This window comes from Parasteatoda tepidariorum, chromosome 4 (assembly GCF_043381705.1).
Source record: "Parasteatoda tepidariorum isolate YZ-2023 chromosome 4, CAS_Ptep_4.0, whole genome shotgun sequence".
Lineage (NCBI taxonomy): Eukaryota > Metazoa > Arthropoda > Arachnida > Araneae > Theridiidae > Parasteatoda > Parasteatoda tepidariorum.
In genome coordinates this window covers 13,135,992-13,145,693 of record NC_092207.1, presented here as the reverse complement: position 1 = coordinate 13,145,693, position 9,702 = coordinate 13,135,992, and the positions used below count along the sequence as shown (strand labels likewise).

At 31.1% G+C, this 9,702-nt stretch overlaps 1 long non-coding RNA gene across 1 annotated transcript; it reads left to right on the top strand.

Annotated features, from left to right (window-relative positions):
- Window positions 1-6: 6 nt before the first annotated feature.
- On the top strand, window positions 7-4,296 carry LOC122271240 (uncharacterized). Its single transcript, XR_006226250.2, has 3 exons — window positions 7-551; window positions 2,565-2,714; window positions 4,141-4,296. It is a non-coding gene; the product is annotated as an uncharacterized lncRNA (long non-coding RNA).
- The last annotated feature ends 5,406 nt before the right edge of the window (window positions 4,297-9,702 follow it).

The window sequence follows — 9,702 nt, the reverse complement described above, 5'->3', positions numbered from 1 at the left end:
AAGTTAAAGAAAACAAACGTATTATACGATTTTTTAGGAATTTTAATGCGATAAAAAAAAGGAGAGATAAATGTTGTTATTTATCCCCTAAAAAAGTATCTTAAGTTGTAAAATGTAATTAAAATATTTACACGAGAAATGTTTTTACGAGATTTTATTTTACGATGTTCGAAAGATAACATTAAGAGATTGCTTTTTTCACCCACATTCTGGTATGAAATAAATACAATCCCTTCAGTTTTGTCACAAGCAACAAAACTTGGTCTTCTTATTTCATTCTGGAGACATTATTCGTAGACACCCTGTGTTGTTAATAATATCATTTAAGTATTGTATTTATTATTTTTGCTCTTTTTCAGACGTCATTCCTGGTTCAACTGTGAAACTCTACCGTAAAGGAAAGAGAGTGAAAAAGTTTGAAGTTGCTGTCGCTAATGATACTGTCACCATTACCTTCAAAAAACATAAATTGAGTGACAGTGGAATATACCATCTCGCTTTGTGTCACAACAACAACGAAGACAGCGTACTGTTGAATTTGTCCTTCCACAGTAAGTTTTGGATTTAAAAAAATTTCAATTAAGTTTTATTTGATTATTGATAATAGCTTTTCCCTGGGCGGAACGGGTGATCCACCCAATGTGTGAAGACCGTTCCACTTTGCTCAGCCAACGACTGCAGGTGAATCCAGAGGTCAAGTTAGTCTTCTGACCTAGTGGTTCCTCTAACTGAAAAGAAGCTGCAAACAACCCTTAGTCAGATGGTTATTACGTATTTCGTAGTTTAATGTTTCACACATTGGATTTTTATTTTCGCAGCTAATTCCTACAAAAACAATAGTATTCATATGCTTAGTTTTTAAACTGGTTTAAGTTAGTATAAAACTATAATAATATATCTTAGTAATTCTGGAATATCTTTAGTGGGCTTTTATTAACTTGCTTTCGTAACCGTGGCAAAGGAATCACGCACCTAAAAGTATGACCACTTCCCGATTAGCTATAGCACTCAGCTTTCTATAGGTGAAGTAAAATAACGCAATTCAGAATCGTTTTCAGATTACTGCAAGTAAAATGTATTGTATTATTATCGACAATTTTTTTTTTTGCAGTTTGCATTTTTGAATTTTTCCTCAGAGCTAAAACAATTAAAATTTGAGATGCAGCTATATGCTGGAAGACAATTTAAATTGCAATCGTTTTCTTTCCTTTCTTTTTTTTTAACCACCATTAACAAAATTTATCACAATATTATGTTCAATCAAGAATCCAACTGTTTTTTTTATGAACTAGAGCACCCTAATTTGTATTGAAGATCTGCATTGGGGGACTATACAAATTGCTATTATTTCCTGATCTCTACAAGGAGAGTTTATCGCGATATTATCGACAAAAAGAATGTATCTTCAATTTAAATTCTGATAAACTGCAGATTATTAAGAGGGCATAAATTTCAACTGTAACTCTGTGCCTTATAACAATACAGGTTAGCTGATGATGTCAAGTAAATTGTGCAAGTTAGCATATTAAGTTAGTTAAATGATTACTAAGCAAGTTAGCTCAGCGATACAATTTATATATCTTTTATCGCCAATCGAAATTCACCAACAAACACAAATCTAAAGATAATATAATTAAAACTAATAAAATTTCGAGAAAATGCTTTTTTTAAAATATATTTTGGTTTCACGACTAAAAAAGAAAAATTTATTATGTATCATCACCTTAATAAATACATCTCCACAATAAATTCCCCTCACGTATTTCGAAAGTGATGCCCTTTACGTTCTTCGTTGTCAGTGTGACTAAATTAGAATTATTTTCATCTTATCAGATCCCTTGAAAAACGCAGTTTTAAAATTTTCCTTTTATTTATTCTTTATTAGGTAAATAAAAATTGATTGCTAAAAGCGATGAACCGGAACTAGTGAGCATGACGTTTTTGAACATAAATTATTAGCGTAATTTATATAGTAAAAAGTGAGAACATCATAGAAAAACATGTATAGTTTGATTTGTTTATACAATATAAAATTATATTGAGTGCACGCAACAAACAATTTGCGCAATACCATATCATTTAAAGAAATGATTTGTAAAATCGAAATTGTGATTGAAAAAGCATTTATCAGCTTTCATTTTGCACAAACCTTCCTTAGTGATAAAAAGAATTTTGAATTTAAAATACATATTTTAATTCACTCGATTTCTATTAAAATAAATCCCTCACTAATGCGTTTATGCTTTTCGCATATTTGTTAGCGACTATGATGTGATTTTCGGAGTTTAATTACTTTACAGCATGAAAGATATGTTTTCTTTATGTTGATTAAACGTTACTAAGCATTGCATATTGTATCGTACCTAAAATAGTTACCTGATAAAGTTTTATTAAAAAAAATTAAGAATAATTTTTTGCTTAAATCCTAAAATTACACTTAATGAACACTGAATAACACTTATATATACAATTACTAATCACTTGATTTTTATTTATACCATTGAAATAATAACAAGGAGAAATTGCTCCAAATACCCTTGACCGTTTTTTTTCTTTTTTCTTAGGAATGATCAAAAAGAAGATCGATTTCTACTCTCACTTGCCAAAACCAAAAGGTGAGAAATATTGGAACTTCTTCGAGAACAAGGGCAAATTTTACGGATATCAGAAGCGATTCAACCTTTAGGTTGAAAATGAGGAAATGCCGAAAAATGGTAAACTTGAAATACATTTAACTTCATGCAAGTTTAATCAGTCTTACCTCAATTTCATCAATAAAATAGATCATTCTTTTTAGCTTCCTCTGTAACTGCATTTTATTAAGAGCAAAAGAAAACTATAATTAAAACCCTACATAAGAAACTTAATTGAACAATGAAACAGAATGGAAATTATAACTTAACTCGTAACGACAAACTTCTAAATCAAATAAACTTTTCTTACAGCAACTATTGAAGGAAAATATGTTAGTGACTAGGCAGACAAATTACTAAAATGCCCCTTCATATTGTTATTTGTTTTAATAAATTAAAATATCACATAATTTTGTGTTTCGGGAATCGCTAACATCCTAAAATTGAACTGTGATGGCTCAGGGGATAGAGCGCTCGCCTTCCAATGAGGTGGACAGGGTTGGAACCCCAGCGAAAGCTGGTCGATAAGAATTACGCATCTGGCTTGTACCGACCACTGAGATGACATAAAATATCCTGAGGGCTAGACGGATCATGGGTTAGAGTCTCCTTGCCATCAGGCTATCCGTGCGAATTTTTTGTGGTTTTCCTCTCCAGGTAACACAAATGCGGGTTAGTTCCATCAAAAAGTCCTCCACGACGGAAAATTTCTCCCAAAACTTGATCCATCAGTTCCATTGTCTTCTGCGTTGGGTTCAAAATTACAAGACTACGGCATTTAAATATTAGTAGTCGTAAACCTAAAATTATGGCGACTGTTCAACGGTTATAAAATAAAATATCCTATAATTGTCTCCGTTAATAACAGTTTCAATACAAAATAGGTTAATGTGACAACCTCTTTCATAACAACAATATCATTTAAACAGCATATTATGCGTATTATCATAACAATTTTCAATTAAAGATTGTGCACTTCTTTTTATCCAATAACTCATTATATAAATCACATCTTAAATGCTTGCATAACATATTTGACGGATTTAGATTTACGTATTGAATATCCTTCCCTTTTTCTTCGTGAATAAGAAAGCTGGCTTCTCTTATTCTTGGATCTGTAAATTTGATTTTAGTTTTCATATCAGCCAAAACTGCATCACCCATTTTCACGAAAAACTATTGTGGAGAAAAAGGTAGTGATAATTGTCTAACTCATATCAGCACTTCTCTGATTCCTGATAGCACACTGGTTGATGGAATTATTCGAAATCCAAATATTAGGAGTTTGAATGAGCAATTAAAGGCTTTAAAAGTTCGATCCCATGATACATTGGGGTTAAGAATTGATGGAGTTTTTAACCATTCTTTGCTTTTTCACTTATTTTTTACAAAGCGCATAATAGAATAATACAGACTAGAAAAAAGTATAGTTAATTATTACTATAAATATTAGTTAAGTTACTCTGTAATAATAAAAATTAATAATTAATTCATTATTTTTTTACAGTCTAAGAAGACATACAGTCTAAGAAGACGTTTGTACATATGTTGATGATTTATGTTATTATTTATTCTTATTTATTCCTATTTATTCTTATTTATTCATATATATCCTGAGTTGCACTGTGCGCCCAAAATTTTTTGTACATAATAAAACCCTTTCGGCCAATTGATTTTGTTTTTCTTAGAAGTTGGTGTGATTTTAATTTTTACTACTTTTTTAATGGTTTATCAATAAAAGTAATTCATATTTCTTCCTCAAAGAGGGTTCGTACAATGTGCCTGGAAAAAATTAAAAAGTGGCAGTAATATTCATATACTTTTTTTACTATTATTATGTTCGCAGCTACCAGAATATTTTATTTTCTCTAAGTAGATATATATAGATCCAAAGGTGGTAGGTCTGCAATTTTGATTCGACAGTAAAAGCTAACATCAAGAAATTTTCAGCTTTTTTATGACAAAATTGATACCAGTTATTTATTTTTTTCCCCAATGAGTACGAACCCTTTCAAATAGTATAACTTTTTCAAATCCCAAAACATATGGAAATGAAGTTTTTGACTTGAAATATATTTGTAGTTTTATGTTAATTTTCGTGTTTGCAATCCTAATAATACATAGGTTGCATAAATACACACATTTTGAAGATGAGGATATGTAATTGTTACTGTGAATGACCGAAATTGGTGGTTGTTGACATCCACCGGTGAATGTTGACAATCACATAGCCGCTTTAGTAAATGTCCGAGATATATACTAAATCTAGTTAAGTGCTATTGCCTAGTATACATTTGTCCGGTATACCCTTCATCAATGCTTTTTACGGTCCAGTGCCCTTGCTCAATATGCCTTTAAGAGGTACTTCCAACATTGATGTTTCTCTAAATATAACCTCAGCAGATATTAAAATATCGAAAAAATATAATAACATCTTTGAATAAATTAATATCAAATCTTATATAACAAGTATTTCGGACATTCACCAAAGCGACAATGTGATTGTTGACATTCCTCAGCGAAAGTCGACATTCTCCTGATTTTGGTGATTCACTATAACATAATTATAAAATGAAATTAAATATAAAAAAAATTTTGTAGTTTAACAACAGGTGTTCGTTCAGTAACAGAATTTACGAAGTCAAATATGCCCCACTACCTTCACCAATGCAAATTCAATCTTCAAAACAAATTCAATTTGCGACTACAAAGTCTAGTCAGACAAAGATTATTATTCTAAAATTTCGGCTTAGTCTAATATACATTAAACAAAATTTGCGAATAATTAATCCTTTAAGATAATCTGCACGACATTATTACCCTTTTCATTCTAATTTACAATAAGTCGTCGCTAGATACAAGATGAGGTTTGGGAATCTTACTTTTAATGCTTCCAAATTTCCACAGAATAAAGAGAGATAGAATCAATATTTAAAATAATTTTGTTGGCAAAAAAAATGAAATTTCAGTTCTAAATAAAAATATTTCGAATGTCTCTTGACTAATTATTCAAATTTGCAGTTTTATAGCTTTGAAAATTCAAGCACCTTACACATCTGCCTTATAAAAGTGTGGGTTCCCATAAATTTTTTTTTTTAAACTGTGGAATTCGGATAAGTGTCTTTACAAGTTAATTTAATTTATTCTATTAAATTTACAGAAGAACTATGTATTCGAAACTTTCTTTTATAACTTAACAAAAGAAGCAATTACTGCCGAAGGTGTAATATTAAAAACTTCAGGTTGATTGATGAAGATTTCTACTGGTGGAAAAAATGTAAAGATATGCACTATGTGTAAAGTAGCCGTATATATGGTTCCTTTGAAAAATAGCGAGAAATTACTTAAAGTTTGTTATAAGTCGGGCGGTCAAGTGAAATCTGCAGGGTTAAGTGATAGAAAGCAACAAATTGCAAGTTCCGAGGGTTGGGGGTTCGAATCCCGGTCATGGTTACCATTTAAAAGTAAAATATAATGAAATAATTATTTATTTACAATATGGTGACTTAAAATATTCCTTTACTTAAATTTTTTTCTTCTTCTGAGTATGTAATATAATGAAAGTGTTAAAAGTAAGAAATTGTTGCTCATACACTGTATTTATAAATGGTACCATATTTCCTCGTTGTTTAAACTATTATGTATTCAATCTAGGTCATACAATACTACAACATACGAGGGTTGCTATTTATATTTCTGGCCTAATAATGAAAAAGCAAATATGTAGGATCGAAATTGGTTTTATTGTTTTTCAAAATATTCTCCATGATGATCAATACACTTTTGCATGCGTTTGAACCAATTTTCAAAGCACTTTTTCCAGTCCGATTAAGGTAACTCCAAAACATGCGTTTTGAATGCATCAACCGCTTCTTCGGGGGTCGAAAATCGTTATCCACGTAATTTATTTTTGATGTGTGGGAATAAGAAGAAGTCATTGGGTGCCAAATTAGGGCTGTACGGCGGATGACCCATCAGTTCGATCTTTCGCTCCGTCAGAAATGCCTTTGTTTGAGTCGATGTGTGAGAGCTCGCATTGTCATGATGAAGAAAAATTGGAAAACAAGTAAAAATTAAAGATAAAACGAAAAAAATTCCCCCCCCCCTTCATTTAAGAAAAATAAGGAAGAGTTTTGATTCCTTTTAAACTTGATTCCGAAAACAGATACTTATCTTTCATTTTTCTGGTTATCGTTATAGTTGTCTGCTAAGTACCTGTTTTATTAAGGTAATGAATTACATTTGAAGAAATTTTAAATAGGCGCAAATCAGAAACGCATAAATTACTTTTGTTTTAATTTCTTCTTTTAAAATGAAAGGATTTAATTTTAGTGCCATCATCGGCAAGCTAAATCTTTCTTTCTGATTTCTTTATTGGGTTTAGTATAAGCATCTGTTTTTTTACTTTTTTAATCAAAGCTTAAGAATGACTGCAAAAAATTCAAATAAATTTGAATAATATAAAGTTCCTTTTTTACGTATAATTTTATTACGTATTATATTAGCATATTGTGACTAACATATAGGGTGTTTATAAAGTCCCGGACCCATTTTGATGTTTAATAACTCATAAAATAATAAAGATAGATTAAAATTAAGAACATAAGGTGATCTGGGTGGCCAAGGACTTGAACCTCCTCATCCATCCTCATCCATCCCTCCCCCAATCCATCTTCCTGGAAAATGGTCTCTCAAAGAACTACGAACGATGATACCCCAATGAGGTGGTGCACCATCTTGTTGCAAAAGGACATGTGGCTGAAGCTCTTCTAGTTGTGGAAATGCGAAGGTATCATCGAATACGAAGGTATATGTGGGTATCATCGTTCGTAGTTCTTTGAATGACCATTTTCTAGGAAGATGGATTGCGCAAGGAGCTCCAATTCCTTGGCCACCCAGATCACCTGATATAACGCCGCTGGACTTTTTTCTATGGGGATTTATAAAGGACAATGTTTACAGGAGGATCGTGTCGAACATTGATGACCTAAAAGCCAGAATTACAACCGCAACAGACTCTGTGGATGTCGACATGCTTGCCGCTACTTGGCGTGAAATTGACTATCGACTTTATTTTCTCCGTGCGACGAAGGGGACACACATGGAAGTTCATTGACAAGGGTCATGAAACTTTTTGAGTCTATTTAACCATTTTTGTTATTAATTTTAATCTATCTTTATTATTTTATGAGTTATTAAACATCAAAATGGGTCCGGGACTTTATAAACACCCTGTATGTTAGATTGAGTTTAATTTTAACAATAATAATCTCTACCTAATAGTGTTAAAAGTCGCAGACAAATTTAAATTTTTTAAGACAGTGCTGAAGTTTTACACTGCGCATTCTATTCATTGCTTTATTGAAATTACATACATTTGCAGACTTGTATGCTCAATTTAGGCTTATAAATATTATCTTTGTCAAGATTATATTATAAATGTCAATGTTATTTTACAAATATTATTATATTGTTCCTTATTTATAGCATATTTGTCAACTTGAAGGACAGATAGAATAATTCAAAGAAGGACCTCGCTCATCCAAGGGTTACGGCAGGATTCGAACCTGCCACCTTTACGCTTCGTACAGTGTTTGGTTGGAAATATTGTTCAGACGAAGAAGACCCCACGGAACGTTCTGTTACCGGGCTAACTATTAAGATATTTTATTTTTCAGAGTGGTGACTGTAGATGTCATTCCAGAGGATTTCGGACTGCAAAAGATTAACTAAAATTGCCTTACTAAATCTTATCTATCAAAGTATGTAAAACGAGGGGATATTAACACTGGCTAACTTCATTCCTACATTAAAATAAAATAAAATGATGCTTAAATGAAATTTAAAAAAGAGATACTTAGAATATTTAAAAAAAAAACTAAGCTTCTTTAAGTTGACCGAAATGTCTAAGACATTTTACTTTTTGTCTTATTTAAGAGGAAAAACGTGAGACAAATTCTTTTTGCTATAAATTTTTACCCCAACCCACAAGTTTTTCAACAATGCCGCTCTTCTTATTTTTCTTATTAGGTGAGACAAAAATAAAATCATTTTATCCGTCTCAGTCCACTAAAAAAATTTGATGATATTTATGCATTCTTTTTCATTACTTACCCATAAAAGGTGTATTCAATTTCAAGAAAAAAAATGGTGAACATTAACTTATAAATAATAATAGTTGATAAATCGGTATGAAAGAGATATTTCCATACAGATTGCAAAAACAAAGTTACCTGAAAATCTAGGTTTTCAATGTTTTCCTTTCGAAACTCAAGTTTCTGATCAGCCCAGTTAAGATGTATGGTGTAAAGAAAGTGTCTGCTATAAAATCGTGCCATCATATTAACCACAACTAAATAGAAAGCCAATCCATAGATCATCCAGCAAACGAGAATGAGCTTATATGCAATATAAATATTGCTATTCTGGAGGTTTCCTCCTGAAATTTTTTTTTATTTTTGCAAATTTAAAACTATTAATTTTTGCAGTCTAATTTGAATAAATTTTGTAAGTTAATAATCATTTTTTGAATAAAAAAATAAGAACTGAATAGTCATCCCTTTAATAATGGGTTTCTAAAAACCTATTGAGAATAGCCCAGACAAATGGACAACTCTCATTTTAAGCTATCGGCGAAAGAAACTCACGACCTATGGCGACACTTTAGTTTTGTAGAATAATACTCATAACAAGACAACTTTCCTTGCATTCTTTACACGAGTTGTTTATTCAAGAGAAAAAATTACTTCCAAACAGTGCTGAAAGCCTATATATATCAAAGCAGAAAGGTGCAAAAACTGGTGCGAAAGTCATTTTGATCTAGCCTTTTTTTCGAGAAAAATAAACACAGGTGGAAAAACTTTCTTTTAATTCTAATTCTTTAAAATATTAATACACTATCTCAAGTACCACTGGAAAAAATATTTTCTGAAACTAAGGGAAACTTGTTGTTGAATTCTTATCAAAACCAATTCGCCAATGACGATAATACCAGTAGTACATATTAACGTCAGTGATACATATTAATTAAGTGTCATCTGTGAATGACAATTTTTTACGATTTTCTTAA